This window comes from Salvia miltiorrhiza, chromosome 2, assembly GCF_028751815.1.
Source record: "Salvia miltiorrhiza cultivar Shanhuang (shh) chromosome 2, IMPLAD_Smil_shh, whole genome shotgun sequence".
In the NCBI taxonomy this organism is placed as follows: domain Eukaryota; kingdom Viridiplantae; phylum Streptophyta; class Magnoliopsida; order Lamiales; family Lamiaceae; genus Salvia; species Salvia miltiorrhiza.
The window spans coordinates 54,971,596-54,988,659 of record NC_080388.1 but is presented as its reverse complement, the minus strand read 5'-3'; the positions used below and the strand labels follow the sequence as shown (position 1 = coordinate 54,988,659).

Here is a 17,064-nt window from a genome sequence, read left to right as displayed (position 1 = left end):
ATTGGGCTTTTGTAGTATCCAGTTTTATGGCCCCATTATATGACCAGTACAAATAGTGTTTAAAGCTTCATTATTTGATCGGTAGTTGTTAACGAAAATGGAGTTATAGCCTTATATGGGAGGGAGAGTCGGTGGGAGGTTTTTGCGTGGGGTGTAAGATGGATTTTTTTGGGATGAGGGGGAGTAGGGCTGTCGATCGGTTCGATTAGCCGTACCGAATTTTTGGTTATCCGAACCCGAAATTGTCATATTTCACTAACCGTTAGGTGTTCGATTACCCAATAACCGCTTCGGTTACCCGATTCGGTTATTTGGGTATCCAAAATATCCAATTAAAAAATTAAAATTCAAATAATTTGCTAAATAAAGGATTTGAACCCTAGTCTTCAAAAAATACACAAAGCAACTTATCCACTAGACTAAAGATCATTCTTATATTTTAAATATATCATAATTTTATTTTACCTACGAATCGATTTTTTTATTTAAAAATAAATAAATAAATGAATTAATAATTAAAATGTATATAAAATATATATTAAATAATTTATTAAATAATTTTCGGTTATTCCGGTTAACCCGTTTTGGTTATTGGAACGGGTTAACTGATACCCAAAATTTTTCTAAAAATGATACCCGAAATCGAACCGATAACCATAAACTTCGATTATTGGATACCCAAATCCGAGAATTTCGATTCGGTTAACGGATTATCCAAAACCCGATAACCAATTAGGCAGCCCTAAGGGTGAGGGTGGGAAAGGCCGCTGTAGGAGGGGGGAGGAGGGGTTTCAAATGGGCCGTCAATATTGGGGTAGGGGTGCAAATATTTTTTTAAAAAAATTTATTTATTTAAATTTATGTATTTTTCCGTTAAACAAGAATTTTATCTATTTTAGGATTATATATTACCTACAAACACCTAAACTAGATAAGATATCTCATGTTTTCTATAATAATAATTTTTTTTTTTGAATTAGAATTACAAGATGTATTTGAATATATAATCAACTATGCAATCCGCATGAAGACGAGACCTCAACACCACACAACTGTGGGAAAACCACACCGTATGCAGGCGAGAATACAACACCACCTAAAAGTGGAGAAACATCACCGTATGCAAGCGGGATTGAATCCCAGATCTTTCACAAATGAGAGTCTTTGGGTGCCTCAACTTTGCCACTAGAGCAAGACTACATTGACACTTATCTTGATTTTATTAATCACACTATTTTCAAATAGAGATATCAAACATGCACTGTATATATTAATTACATGTTTGATATGCCTCATAAGTATGAATAGCTAAATGATCAGAGATATCTATGCGTTTCGTATCCCAAATTATTAATCAAGAAGGTTCGGAATAAAACCAATGTCCTCTCTTATTTCGTTATTTCTTTTTGAAAAATAACTTCAGCTCACCCCTTAAGATAAATTAATCTTAATGATACAATAATTATTCATTGTAGTATTATTAATCTCAATTTTATTAATCAATCTATTTCCAAACATGGATACCAAACAAGTGATCAATTATTTTAAAATTCTAACCAATGCTAATTAATTAATTAATCCCCTACCAGACCCCCTCTATCACTACCTCCAACTATCCACATTTAAAGAAAATACTCCATTTGTCTCCATTCAATAAGTTACATGATCTGGGCACGAATGTTAAGAAACAAGTATTTTATAATAAAATAGAAGCATTTTTTTGTCAAATAAATAGGAGAGAGAATCAAAATATTCATTTTTAAGTGAAAATATAGATAATTATTTGTGGATCATAATGACATTTGGTATAAATAATAAGTTGAATGAAGATGTTTATTATGTACTAGCAGAAAGAACGTACGTTGTATGTGTAATTAATGTTATTTTAATTGGTAATCTATTATTTTTAAAAATCTATTAATTCATTACTTTTATTAGATAATTTATTGGATGGATATATTTATTTATAAGCCTAATCAATAGCTATAGAAATATATCACATAGATTTAGTGTAATATCTAATGAATTAATATATTCTTATAAATATATAATATGTAAAATAATTTTAAAATAAAATATATAATAGGGGTAAAATAGACAATCCACAAGTTGTGCCTTAAGATGCCTTAGGCTCTTTTTCTATTAGTATAGATTAATTTTTCATTTGAAAAAAATAAATTATTAAATTGGATCGTCCAAATAAAAAAATGTGGCTTATTGAATTGAGACGGAGGATATATTTATCCCAACATAAAAGAAAAATATAGCTATAGGTTGTAGAAATGAGAGTTTATGGTTTAATTTTTTTTATGTAATACTGTTAATCTATATATAAAAAAATAAAATAAATTTATATACACTTGACATGATATCGAACAAGACCAACTTATATAAACAAGGTATGCATTCAAAAATAACAGAAGAATTGATCATATAAAGAGATGGAATATGCACTCAATGCACTTGACAAATTTATTTTCTGGATAAATTGATCATGCTTTGCAATATAACATAGAAAGTTTTATAACAAAAGTCATTCTATGCATACTAAAAACTAAGATTCCACCTCTTTTCTTTCCTTATTAACTATTGGTGCTCTCTATAAACTACGGGCATGTGGGTGCATCCCATCCATCAACAAAACTCAAAATCATTGCCATTTGAATATTCATGTTCCAACAAAACAAAAGAACATCGATCCATGTCCGAGATGAACATGCTTCTTCCTTAACCAAAATTTGGCATTCACACATCAATCTACAAAGCAAACTGGGCAAGAGTTAGAACTATTGTATGAACAATGTAAAAATGTTGGATCTTCAACTTGATCATCTTACTCATCTATATAATATATAAAGAAGCAGTTTAACGGCATCATATTTACCGTCATTTTTCTAACAGTCTTCCTAATATTTAACGGAAGTTTGACAGTTTATTTAAAATTTCTGTTTCTTTTTTCAACTTCATTATCCTATTTTTTTGGCTCACATGAAGAATACAATTTTTATCATTTTCTTTCTATCACTTCCTAATTTTTATTATTCTCTCTCTATTATCCGTGGCTAACAAACAAGCCCACGATCCTCCACCAGATCTTCCAACATTTTTTTTTCATTTAAGAATGAGAATTTTTTTTTTCTTCTAAGTTAATTTCTAAAATATTGTAAAAGGGGTAAAAAAAAAGAGAAACGTTTGTCATGCTCTCTGAAATTTATAGAATGAGAATTGAGAAAAGAAATCAATTCACACCCGGAAATATCGTGATCATAAAAGAAATCTCCTCGATAACAATAATATATATATGAAATAATGAAAATAGAGTTTTTGATTGTTTTTATATTCAACTAAGGTGTAGGAAATTATATTGATTTATTTTAGAACTCTTTAATACAACAAAGAAACAAAATATTTGAATTAATTAACATTTAATGAATAATTTTCAATTGTTCAATATACTATAATTATGATTACACTTTATATAAAGTTGAAAATTTACCTTTTTAAATTTTGGATTTTTATTCAGTAATTGATGTGGATTATTTTATTTCATTTTTAGAATATATTTGCATTCGTTTGTATTTTAATTTTGTTTAATATTTATATTTATTTATTTAAAAATTTTGTTTAATTTCGACGTTCGTCGTGCATCGCACGAATGGGTGTACTAGTTATATAAAATGAGGAGATACCTTTAACCACTATCCCATCAGCCCCAACAAAAACATTTCACTATTAGTACTGTCCATTTTTAAGTCTCGTCGTAGTCTAAAATTTACAAAAGATTTGAGCACAAAGGTGTCACCCAGTGTGCTAGCATACAACAAGCAAAAACTATGGGTATAATAAGGGTGCTGATCAAAATCATCCCACAACATATATCATACTTACGTTTGCCTATCAAACATTGGTAACCAAATGGTATAGAAGGGTGCTGCAAAGTAATTTTATAGTATCCAGGCACATCCAATACAATTTACATACAATTCACATATAAGGCACACATAATTAAATTTTCAACTTGAGAAGAAGTGCCAAACCTTTCAATATGATGTTACATCAGATCTCCATCACCGTATGTTACCCTCGTTTGAATTGTAACTTAAACTTGTCATACAATCAAAGAAAAATCAACCTGCATCTGAATTTATATACTTCTTAGGGAACTTTTTAAAAGAGTAAATCCAAATAGCTTTGTAAAATCCATCCATATGCTCTTCAGACACCACCGCGATCGAGTAATAGGTACATAGCAGTAATTTGGAAGAGTATACAAAATAGAAATAAAAAATGAGAAGGCTAACTTGAGTGGCAATAGGGGGGTGGTTTGAGATAGCTGCAGATTTTCTATAGGACATGAAGAAATCTTCTTGAAGAGAGTTATCTGAAAATAATTTAGATTTCAATATAGAAAATGGATCACGGAGGTTGATAAGAGAAGGTTTAATCATCTCAATAATGTTAATAATACTAACAATATAACCAAGTTACAAGGAAGGACAAAATAACTTGAGCACGATAAGACTAAAATTTCAAAGATTAGACTCATAGACGAAGCATAACTACTACTTTTGGACCAGACATGAGCAGTACCAACATTCAAAAGATAATTGAGCTACAAGGAAGTGCAGTGGGACTCCACATTCAAAAGTAAATAACCCAATAGAGAAACAGATATGATCATGCAAATGACGCAAAGAGTCATTTCCTCTTTATTGTTTCCCTGCTTACTAAATGTATGAGAAAAAAGAAGGGAAAACTAACTTAAATTCTCTACCAACTGATGCAGAGAAATCATGAAAAATGAAACAAAAAGGTGAGTATCGCACATGCCCGACTCAATAGAAACTCACAGCGGTGGTATAAAAATATCCTAAATTAAATTCAATCAGCAATCAACTTGAGTAAATTATTCAAAGATTATGCTCATAGACATAACTAGTACTTTTGAACCAAAAAATCCTAGGCGACATTGTATTGTGACTCCCCCAAACTTAAGCCATTGTTCGTCCTCGAATAATGAGAATAACACAATCAATAACACGAATGGGTAAGAAATCTAGCTCATCGATGCCTCCGAAAGATAAAGAATGATAGAATTCTCAAATCCTCAATAAGTAAGCACAAAATTCACCAATAAACACAACCTATAGCAAAATCAACCTTGACATTCCAAACAATTGAATCTCACAAGGTATGTGTATCACTCAACTCTCAATTTGATGTAATAGGACGTGTATACTCTCATCGAATTCAATACAATATAGATCACTTACCATAGGCTTGCCAATCATCTATAATCTCCATCGCTAAAAAGTGTGTCAGGACTAAGATCAAAAAGGTCTTTTTCTTCGGGTTATAATGTATGGACATTGGTTAAGGTAGGGAAATATAGGCTAAGTGACTCAACATAATTAAGAACACCAACCTTATAGCTTCACAAATCAAGTATGAATAAATTCCATCTTCCTCCCAACTATGCCGCCATAATCAACACAACTCAAGAGATTTAATCATCACAAAACAGAACTAAACACTCTTTTATACTCTCTATTTATTTCCAACACACAAAGTCAATTTTCTAACAAATTTTTCAATAAACACTCGACTTTATACTTTTTTCTCTTTCTTTTTCTTTTTTTTTTTTCCTTTTTTTTTCTTTTCTCAACAACTTTCTAGAGCTTATAAGAGTAAATAGTAATATAATATCATCCCTTCTTTTTCACAACCCACTATGAATATTCACCACACAAAGATCCACATATACTTCATCACCCCCTATCATCCGGCTAAAGAATAAAAGCTAAATAGGCTCAAAATGGATAACAAAGGATAATTTTTTTCAAGGACAGTGTTTGGGAAAAATTGTGGCTAACAAAAGATGGCCTAAAATCATCTCATAATCCTGGGCACAACAGCAACCTCGACACAGAAACCATGGCAAGTTCTAGAAGATCACCACATGCATGACAAAACTCACAACAAAGAATAAATTGTGTATGATAAACAGTTATAGCTCAAAATCTAACAGGTTTATTCAACGTCTAAAAGTCAAGGTCAAAATCACTCTAGAATTATGCAAATTAGTTCCAATTATGCTCAAATCATCAAAGAAAATCAAATTCAATTTTTTTTTTTCTTCAGAAATCATCATTGGCATCTCACCAAAAATCTAATGGAGCTAACAATCACACACCACCAACCAAGCAGGATAAAACAATAAAGCCAACAAAAAGATAAAAGTGATACACATATCTACTCTCACCCCCCTCCCCCAAACTTATTATAGAACATAAGTTCGAAAATAAGTTTGGAGGGATGATGATATGTGTGTCACTACTCACAGAAAAACATGCTCCATGGTGGTAGTATGAACAAAGCGCGAGTTCCCTCACCTTCCAAGCTCAACACTGCACTAAAACTCCAAAACAAAACAAAGGAACAAAAAGAAACAAAACGAAACTAAAAGAAACAGAAACAAAACAAAGAAAAACAGTTGGGTTACCTCCCAACAAGTGCTTAATTTAACGTCTAGAGCTCGACGATATCTCATAGCTCATGGAGGTCGGAAACAGCACTCTAACCATTGGAAAGCTTTTCTACTCTTGGGTGCCCTCTCCACAAAAACACTTCTCTTGGCCCGGACATCCTCCACAAGCATTGCCCCCTTCTCATTCTTGTTCCGAAAAATCCGGAATTTCACTTTCTTCTTCTTGGGGGTATGGGTTTTCAATGACTCCCCATCATGCTCCAAAAATAAACACATCTCAAAATTCAGAACTTCTTTTGGCTTTGGAGTTTTTTTCTTGGCTTCATACTTGGGCAGCTCATTCTTCTCAACCTCTTCATCCTCCGAATTTGCTAGAAAACTGTCAGCCAAATTAATCACTTCATTTTGGGGAACTTCCTTTGGTGGAGGTTTCTTGAAAATCACAGTTTCCCCATAGGCTCCCAATGTCATCGTCCCCCTTTGCATATCTAGCTTTGCTTCACATGTGGCAAGGAAAGGTCTCCCTAACAGCAAAGACATCTTTGGATCCTCCGGAATATCCAACACTACAAAGTCGACTGGGAAGAAAAAATCACTCACCTTCACAAGCACATCTTCCGCAACTCCTAGAGGTTTAGAGCAAGACTTATCAATAAGCTGAATTGTCTTGTTGGTTGGCTTCAAATCCCCCAGCTGCAACTTCCTATAAACTTTGAGAGACATGACATTTATGCTTGCTCCAGTGTCACACATCACTTTCTCAAACAATGACTTTCCAATCTTCACAGGAATATTGAAGCTGCCCGGATCTTCTCTTTTTGGAGGCAACTGATACTCCTTCACTGCGAGCACCTCCTCAAATTCATTGAATGCACTATTCTTTTCCATCACAGCCTTCACAATTTGCACCTCATTTGACTTATTTCTCAAGATCTCCACGGAAGGAATATTCACAGCCAACTTCTTAAATGTCTCCAAAAATTTGGAGCTTTGCTCATCTAATCTTGGCCTCGGGAATGGAAGAGGGGGAGAAACAGAAATACCTTCATCCTCACATGAACTATCAACCACCCGTATGGAATGACATTGCTGATTTTGCTGAGGCTGTTGATGTTGGCTCTTCGGATTGAACTGAGTGTTGCTAGGAAATTGGCCTGGCTTGTGCTGCGCAGCTGCTTGGTTGGCCATCTGACCAACTTGAGTCTCCAATATCTGCACTTGCTTGGACAGCGCTGAAAAATTATTTCCAATTTGACCCACTTAAGACTCCAAATTGGTCATCCTTGTATTAACAGTTGTCTTCATACTAGACACCTCTGTTAAAACCTGCTGCATCATATCCTCAAGCGATCCCTTCTTCGGCTCATTTATAACTCCTCCACTAGACACAGAAAACCCAGGTGGAGGCTGCACAGCATTGTTGGGATTTGAATAGGAAAAATTTGGATGATTCCTATTATTGGGATGATACGGTGGATTTTCGCCCTGATGTCCCTGATAGTTTGGTCTATTGAATTGGTACTGCTGCTGGACATAATTAACATCTTCAAACTGTGACACATCAGATAAACTCGGCTGCTGAGGAATTTTAGCTAGCAATGCTTTTCTCTCCAACTCATACTGCTTTTGAAGAGCTTCATATTTCTCCTTAAAATCATCTCTCTTCTCATGCACAGCTGCAATTCTTCTCGTAGAATTTCTGTCATTCGGCCATTGATAACTGTTGGAGGCCATCTCTTCTATCACATGATAAGTCTCCCTTGTATTTCTATGGAGAAGACATCCACCTGCAGTAGCATCCACCATACTTTTTGTTAGACCAGTCAAACCATTATAAAAGTGAATGATTTGTTGATCCTCCGTGAAACCATGTTGTGGACAGTTCCTGAGCAGCTCACGAAATCTTTCCCAGGCATCATGAATGGTCTCATCTCCTAGCTGGGAAAAGTGAGAAATCTCCGCAATGATTTTCTGAGCTTTAGAAGCAGGAAAGTATTTTGCTAGGAAAGCTCTACACAAATCCTCCCATCCAGTAATAGCACCTCTGTCCAAACTCTTGAACCACTCCTTCGCTCTGTCCTTGAGAGAGAATCCAAACATCTTCATTCTGATGGCATCTGGTGGCACTCCATTCTGCTTAATAGTGTCGCAAATATCGAGAAACTGAGTGATGTGAGCATGCGGGTTTTCGGAAGCCATTCCACTAAATTGTTCAGCTTGCACCATGTTTATCAATCCCGGCTTCAGCTCGAACGTGGTAGCTTGCACAGTTGGTCCACATCTGCCTCCTTGAAATTGATCAACCCGAGGCTGATACATGTGATTCAGTGGTGGCTCTGGTGGAGGAGCCCGGTTGCGCCTGCTCTCCTCTCTCTCTTCATTTAGCTGCCTCTGAAGGTTTGTCACTGCTCGCACTAGAGTTTCAAGATCCATGTTATTCTGTTGCTCTGCCATTGCTTGCTTCTTCTTTTCGCGGTTGTCTCTTTTGTGCTGCTTTTCGATTTCCAAGTTCAAAGGTACAAGATGTTCTTTTCCTTTGGATCTCGTGATCATACACTCCTGAGACAACAAACAAAAATCAGAAACAAAAATTTAAAAACTAAAAATAAAATTAAACTTACAACGCCTGAAATAATGCTTAAGTCTAATCAGAAATATTAAAGTAAATTCTAAATAGTTCCCGGCAACGGCGCCAAAAAGTTGATCACTAATTTCTTAGCAACAAATACCGCAACTAACACGGTGCAATTGTAGCAAATAATCAGTAACCGAGTATCATATCCACGGGGACTATTATGACGAATCACCTTAAGTAATCCTAACTAAACCCTAGTAATATTCAGGCAATCACAAAAAAGAATGAAGTAGATAACTTAAATCAAAACAAACCAAATAAAATAGGATAGAAAACTCAATTAATAAAAGACAACTGATCCTATGGCAGTAAATTCATTAACTAAATCTATGCAATTAATCTATTAATCTTATGTACCAATTTAATTCAGTTATGATGAGAGATCACTTAATTAATCAATCACTCTCGCTAGAGCAGCAACGATCGTAGATTAGTAAATTATCTATCTCCGTTAGGTCTCAAGAAAATCTACTAACTCCCAATAGCTCCTAAGAATAGCTCCCTATGATCCACCTATCTCCGCTAGGTCTCAAGGTTAAAATCATATCATACATTCCTGAATCCGCTAAACAGTTATCTCTGCTAGGTCTCAAACCGAATAACTAAACATGCAAACTATTGATCAGATAATTCACAAGAAATTAAGCACCAGGAATTATGAATCATAAACTGGAAGGCACAAAGCTATTAACAAATAAATCACATAAATTCAATCAACTATTTACAAACCCTAGAATCAGCTAAACGAAACTAGCCAGACATCGCAAAAGAAAACATAAACATAATTAAAAAGAAAGCAATTGGAAGAACTGGATTATATAAAAACTGAATAAAAACGATTGTAGCAGCTTGAATCTTCAATCTTGATCCAAGCCTTGAAAACTGGAAAGCAATAAAATTCTAAAGCTATAAAACTGAAAAATTAAGTCTGAGAACTGAAAAAGGAACCCTGAATAGGTCAAAAGATGACCTATATATAGGCACAGGGGATAAATACAGTATAGAGCTCGAAAATACTGATAAAATCCGAAAATCCCGCAAAATCCCGAAAATTCGGAAATTCCCGTCGGGCACTATTCACTGCTGCGCGCGACTTTTTTGTTTCGGCCATATCTTTCTCGTCCGAACTCGGATTTGCGAACTGTTTGCGCCTACGAACTCGTATCGAGACGAACTACAACTTTCATTAAGATCAACAGTCCAAATTCGAACTTCATATTTCTGTAAAATTCATCAAAGTACGAGCAAGTAACATATTTCACAATATAAAGCAATTTAAGCACAAAACAATCATCAAACACTCAATTTCCTATAAAATTAACATCATAAGAACATTAAAAATCATGGAAACATGAGTGTTATCAAATGCCTGCAGTGAAAATGAAACCAATAGGAAAAGAACTAAATTTGCCTTCATCTACCAAGCCATCAAATTCAAGATACAACGAAGTGGGTGATAACTCCACATGAAAAAGTCACAAATTCAACTGGCAATGAGTTTTTTTGCACTCCGTGTCATATAAAGGTTACCTTGTTACCCTCCATCTCAAAATATGAAAACTCCGTTACCTGCAAAGTCAATCAGCCCCCTCATCAAAATAAAACTGCATGTACCATGAAAACAATAGTAAAATTACATAAACTTAAGTACTAGATTGTTCATTCATTGATGGGCTGCGCATCTGTATTTACTTCAATAAAATCTCAGATTTACTATGGCAAACAAAAGATCTCTCCAGCATGTAAGTTCTAACAGCTGCTTCAGATATTACTTCCACTTTTATCAGTTTGGAGCTCAACAAATTTACCAAAACGATTGTATGATGCAATACTATTAAAATTAATGCTCTTGTAGTTAGCTTTTTCAAACAAACATATTCAATTGTCAAAGTACAATTCTGAATTTGTTATACTAAAGAAGTTCAACAGAGTCACTCACCTAGAGTTGTTTTTGATGGTTTTCACATTTCCAAATGCTTCAAGAACTGGGTTCAACTGCATCCGTTACCAAATAGAAAAGCAATTGAGGTAGCATACCTTTACAATTTTCTTTATATATAGATGCATATGAGATATATATTAGATACTCGATGACCATTGTCTGAGTTCTAATTAATAATAAACTAGTCAAAGTTATAAAGCTCAATCAATCCTAATTTCTGAAATTCTAAAATTCTTAGCCAAAGCTTATACCTCTTCTCAAAGATGTGTATAAGTGATTTTGGGCAATCGACCAACTTTAATCATAACTTGAGGAATACTAACCTTAAAATTAAATTAAGATTATGGGTTTTGAAGAATTTAACCCTCTTTTTCTTCTATTTTCATCGCCGATCGTGTGGGAGGAAGACTGGATTAAGATGTTGAGATATTTGCTTTTTCTTTTAAAAAAAAATTAACGTCTGGGAATTTCTCGTTGTCACCAATCGAGTGGGAGGGCGGAGATTAATGTCCCAAATATTTTCTTCCTTCGTCTCGTCAATGGAAAGAAATGAAGAGGGAAAATGTGAAATTTTCTTCCTTCATCACAGAGCGCATACGGTGCGAAGGCAGACCGACTTTGCAAATTATTCTACTCCTTTCATACAACTTTTTTTTTGAATTATTAGTATTTTATACGTCGAACTTTCAACTTTTAAAAAAAATATTTTTTTATATATAAAATTTGATGACCGAACTATGATTCATCTTGTTGGAGAAGTCTTGAATTATCAATTTGGTTTCTCTCAAAAAAACAAAAAGAATGATCAATTTGGTTATTTAGGATTTATAACTTAACTGCAATCAATTTAAGAAGAGTTATCTTTGGTCACTAATTTTTGTATAGTGAAATGATTTTATGAAATTGCCGAAAATTCAAAATATTTTAGGAGAAAATAAAAATTCGAAACATCTTATAAAAAATGTGAAAGTTTGGAATATAAAATACTATTAACTCTTTTTTTGTGTGTGTTTAATTTCTTCTATAATAAATACTATGTACCATGCATTTTTATACTATACATTTTTTTAATGTGCTGAAAAAAACTAAATCAAGTATAGTGAGACGAAGTGATGATTTAGACAATAACGTACGAAAATCTATAAATGGACTACGATGAACCACATTTTAGATTATTTTTACGTCATTTAGCGCTTTATTAATATCTCGTTTATGCAATAGCAAGTCGTGACTGAATGTTGCTTTAATCACACCGTTAAACATGACATGCATGCTAATGTGATTTAGAAGTTGTACTTTGACAAATATTCTAGGTTTATCACATTTTTAAGCATATTTTATAATTTTATGAACGATCTTATGTATTGAATTTTAGACAAACATGCCTAGGTCTATGTGATTTGTATATACAAACGTTTTTTCTGGGAGGGGTACACTAATTAAGTAATTTTATGAACATATCTTATGTATTGAGTTTTAGACAAACATGCCTAGGTCTACATGACTTGTATATACAAACGTTTTTTTGGGTGGAGTACACTAATTAAGTAAGAAATTGGCAAATTTAATATTTTCTTTGTCCATGACAAATGTAGTTTTTTATTATTTTAGTCCGTTCATAATAAGTGTGATCTTTCCATTTAGGACATATAACATTTATATTTTTATTCTCATTCACACACAATATTTACAAAAAAGCTCACCTCACAAACTATTTTTTAATTATCTAACAAATCAACTTTAGTGCACCATTTTCTTCACTTTATACACACATACATCTACTAATAACTTTTTCTCATCCACACCACACTTATGGTGAATGGAGGGAGTACTATTTATTAAAACATCAAGACCTCCAATTTTTTTAGGCAATCAAGACCTTTGTTATTGATTTCTAGACAATTTGGTGATTAGTGTATGTGATACAAACTGACTTGCTCACATTTTTCATTCACAAGTTTGTCGGATTAGACTTTTATACAGTACTCACTTCGTCCACGAAATGTTATCACAATTTGCTATTTTGATCCGTCCACAAAAAGTTTTTAGTAATAATTTTTAGACCCCTTTCTCCACTCACCAACATGTGAGTCTCATTCTCCACTCACTAACTTAATTATCTTTTCCCACTTTTCTTCATTTATGAGCCCCTTTCTCCACTCAAAATAACACAATTTTTCTTAAAACTCGTGCCTCCCTCCCTTAGGGCAACATTTCATGAATAGAGAGAGTATAACGTTTAATTATATGTAAAATGTGAAAATTATGGGTGTAAAATCATACAATTGTGGCTTGCATCCATAGTTTTCATATGTTCTTTAAAAATTAAATGATACGAGATTATTATAAAAATTTATTTGAAATTATATGATTTTAAAATATGTCGATTCCCATGCAACAATATTTGCTCGTGGTGCAAGAGAGGGTGGGGTTCAACTGTCCATTGCCTACTCCTTTGCAAGATCCTTAATGGTTTCTAGAAAGGCTCGAACTTTTGGCATGTTATTAAATCTATTCTTCATCTTCATCTGTCTATGGAGGATCTCCGTCGAACAATGCGAGATGCGATGGCTTGGAGGTTTTGGACGTGTGGAACTTTCTTCAAGAATTAAAGCTCAAAGATAAGAAATGATCAGGTTCTCATGGTCAGATACAAGGTGTGGATCGGAATTTTAAAGAGGCTCATTCTAAAGGGGGGGGTGTATTAGTTCAAGACTTTAATAGATTTCTGCAGACTTTTAAAATCTGGGTGTATTCGTTCAAAACTTTTAAAAGTCTATGAAAATCTGGATGTATTAATTCAAGACTTTTAAAAGTCTATAAAAATCTGGGTGTATTCGTTCAAGACTTTTAAAAGTTTATGAAAATCTAGTGGTATTTAAAAATCTGCAGACTTTAAAGTTGGAATGACTTTCATTGATTTCGTTGAAAAAATACAAGTGAACAAATCCGACCTCAAACCACGAGAATTCGAAAATCTTGAGAGTTTCCAGCACTCGCTGGGTGCCAGCGGACGCGGCTCAAGAAGCCAGCGCCGACTGGCACCTAGCGGTCGCTGGCTGAGGATACAACGATGGCTGGGCTCTAGTGGCCGCACGAGATATCCAACGATCGTTGGGCCCAGCAATGTGTTTATAAATAGTAGCCTCGATTTTTAGTTTATTTCATCACACGGCAGACTCAAAAAAGAACCCTAGTTTTTGTGTTCTACATTGGCTATTAGCAAGGTATTCTCTCATAAATCTCGTATCTTCATATTATTTTCTTATTTCGTTTTTCTATTGCACAAATCTTGTATCTTTATAAATTGTTAGCGTCGTATTTAAAATTTTCATGTGAGTTGATTTTAGTTTTTGTTGTTTTTCTTTATTTGTTCTTTTATTCATTGTTATATACTATATATGTATATGTATTTTGTGTCTAGTAATATTATCATGGGAGATTCTCAACAACAAGATATGAAAAAGATGACAGCCTATGAACTATGGACTAAGGAACAAAGCGATGTGTTGTTAGAAATCTTGGTTGAGACTGCGAATCGGGGATGGCGTGATAATAGTGGTATCTTTAGCAAAGCAACCGTTGAAGAAAGATTACTTCATGTTCTTAATGAAAGACTTGGGTGTAATAAGACTTATAACAATTATCTAAGTCGTATCAAATGTTTTAAGAACCGTTGGTCAGCTTATTAAACACTTATGAAGTTTAACTCTAGTTTTGGATATGACAACAATACCAAAAAGTTCACGGCTCTGGATGAAGTATGGGATGGTAGCAATAATTTTTTCAAATATTTTTTTTGTAATAATATAGTTAATTAATAAAGTTGTTCTTTATTATGTTAGGCTCACCCAAAAGAAGCATACTTGCGCCATGGGAATTGTCCGGATTATTATGACTTGGGAATTGCTGTTGGAAATGGTGTCGCTGTAGGAAAAAATTCAATTGGATTGGGTAGTGCTACTGATGCTAGGACATTAGGATCGGAGTTGATGAAAATATAGCTCCGCACATAGAAGACTTGAATTATGATGTTGAAAATGAGGCGTTTGTAGGACTAGCTCAAGATGATTCACCATCGTCTGGATCCAAATCACCTTTGGTATTCCCTGAAGTGTCTGAGGTCTCCACTCAGAGAAGAGTTGCTGCCAAAAGAACTAGAGCCTAATTTGACATAAATTCTGGTCATACTGAAAATAGTTCGCATCATCATTTCATGTCAGAAGTTAAAAAAACAACTAACACTTTTGATGGAGTTCATAGCCTTTTAGAGAAACGAAAAACTATGCTAGAGAAAAGACAAAGAGAAAGATCTTATACAACTTGGGATGCTATCAAAGAAATCCCAGATTTGGATGACGACGTTCGCATGAAAGCATTTGACTTGCTTGATACCAAGACAAAGAAAGATGGATTTTTGAAAATGATTGTTGCCGAACGAGCAAGTTGGATAGCTTTCAAGATTAAAGATTAGAGGATAGTGATGATTTCAGTCATGTTTTGGAAATTATGTTTTTTTTTTTACCATCTTTTTATTAGTACATTGTTTTGATGGTGTTTTATTTTTTATCTTTCTTTTGATCATTAATGAATTCGTATTTTTATTTTTGTATTTTAGTAAAATGTCTTTATTATTATTTTTATTATTGTTTCATTGTTTATATGGCAGCATGAATTATGAAGATAAAATTGAGGATGAAATTGAAGAGAAAATTGAAGATGAAATTGAAACAGAAGAGGTGCTTGAACTTTATGAAAAGGTTAAGCTCTTGATGATGGCAACTAAGGCATTAATAATTTTATTAGGAAATGTTACGACGATGCCACGCACTATTGGCAACTCTTTGATGCGACGACTAAAGACTCGGGAAGGATACCATTTTGTACGTAATATGCTCGACGGAGATCCAAACAATTTTCGGCAGTTGTATAGAATGTATCCGGATGTCTTTATGAAATTATGCTGGATCATTAGAGAGAAAACTCATGTTTCTGATACACGATACACAACTATTTTGAAGAAATGGTGGAAACATTCTTGATCATTGTAGGACACAACGATCGATATGGTAATGTTCGTCAAAGGTTCGATCGTTCGCATTTTGCTACTAGTCAAAACTTCAATAAAATCTTGAAAGCATTGAACACCATAACACCGGATATGATGGTTAAGCCGACTACAGCAATACTGGCTAAAATTCGGAAAATTACAAGATTTAATTCTTTCTTTAAGGTATGGATCATTTCGATATTATATTCTTTAGGTACTTTTAGATTATTGTAGTATGATCTATTGTTTTCATGAAAAAAAAATTTGATCATCGTAAATATATGAAACGTATTAATTAATGCTTTTCGTTGTATATACAACAATATTTTATTTTATGTTCGTTAATGTTTTTCGTTGTATATTAAATTGCTTCTCTTGTAGATATCAAATATTTTAGCTTTCTTGTATAACATATTCACTTTATTATAGGATTGTAACGGAGCTATAGATGACACTCATATCTCGGCAATGGTTACAGGCAGAGACGTAAGCAGTTATCGTAACCGTCATGGTGTGCAATCGCAAAATATTTTGACAGTTTGCAACTTTGATTTGCAGTTCATCTATGTGCTTAGTGGATGGGAAGACTCGGCCCATGATTCAAAACTTTTAAGTGACGCATTATCGAGACCAAATGGACTTCATGTACCTCAAGGTAAATATTTCTCAGTGGATTGTGGATTTCCTAACCTACGTCAGTTTTTGGTTCTGTTACGTGGTGTTCGATATCATCTCAAAGATTTTGGTGGTTAAGGTCGTCACCCAAGAAACGCAAGTGAGTTATTCAATCTTCGTCATGCATCATTGAGAAATGTGATTGAAAGGATTTTCGGTATCTTTAAGTCGCGATTCACAATTTTCAAAACCGCACCTCCGTTCCCATTTCGCACACAAGCAGAGCTAGTATTAGCTTGTGCTGGATTGCGCAACTTTTTTCGGAAAGAATGTCG

At 33.9% G+C, this 17,064-nt stretch overlaps 2 long non-coding RNA genes and 1 other non-coding gene across 3 annotated transcripts; 1 reads left to right on the top strand and 2 right to left on the bottom strand.

The window, feature by feature from the left end:
- Positions 1-2,452: 2,452 nt before the first annotated feature.
- On the bottom strand, positions 2,453-4,979 carry LOC131010391 (uncharacterized). The gene is made up of 2 exons (XR_009096543.1): positions 4,038-4,979; positions 2,453-2,757 (listed from the first exon to the last, which is right to left on the bottom strand). It is a non-coding gene; the product is annotated as an uncharacterized LOC131010391 (long non-coding RNA).
- Positions 4,980-8,351: 3,372 nt separating this feature from the next.
- On the top strand, positions 8,352-8,458 carry LOC131013806 (small nucleolar RNA R71). Its single transcript, XR_009097885.1, has one exon. It is a non-coding gene; the product is annotated as a small nucleolar RNA R71 (small nucleolar RNA).
- Positions 8,459-10,492: 2,034 nt separating this feature from the next.
- On the bottom strand, positions 10,493-11,689 carry LOC131010392 (uncharacterized). The gene is made up of 3 exons (XR_009096544.1): positions 11,388-11,689; positions 11,062-11,117; positions 10,493-10,691 (listed from the first exon to the last, which is right to left on the bottom strand). It is a non-coding gene; the product is annotated as an uncharacterized LOC131010392 (long non-coding RNA).
- Positions 11,690-17,064: the final 5,375 nt, after the last annotated feature.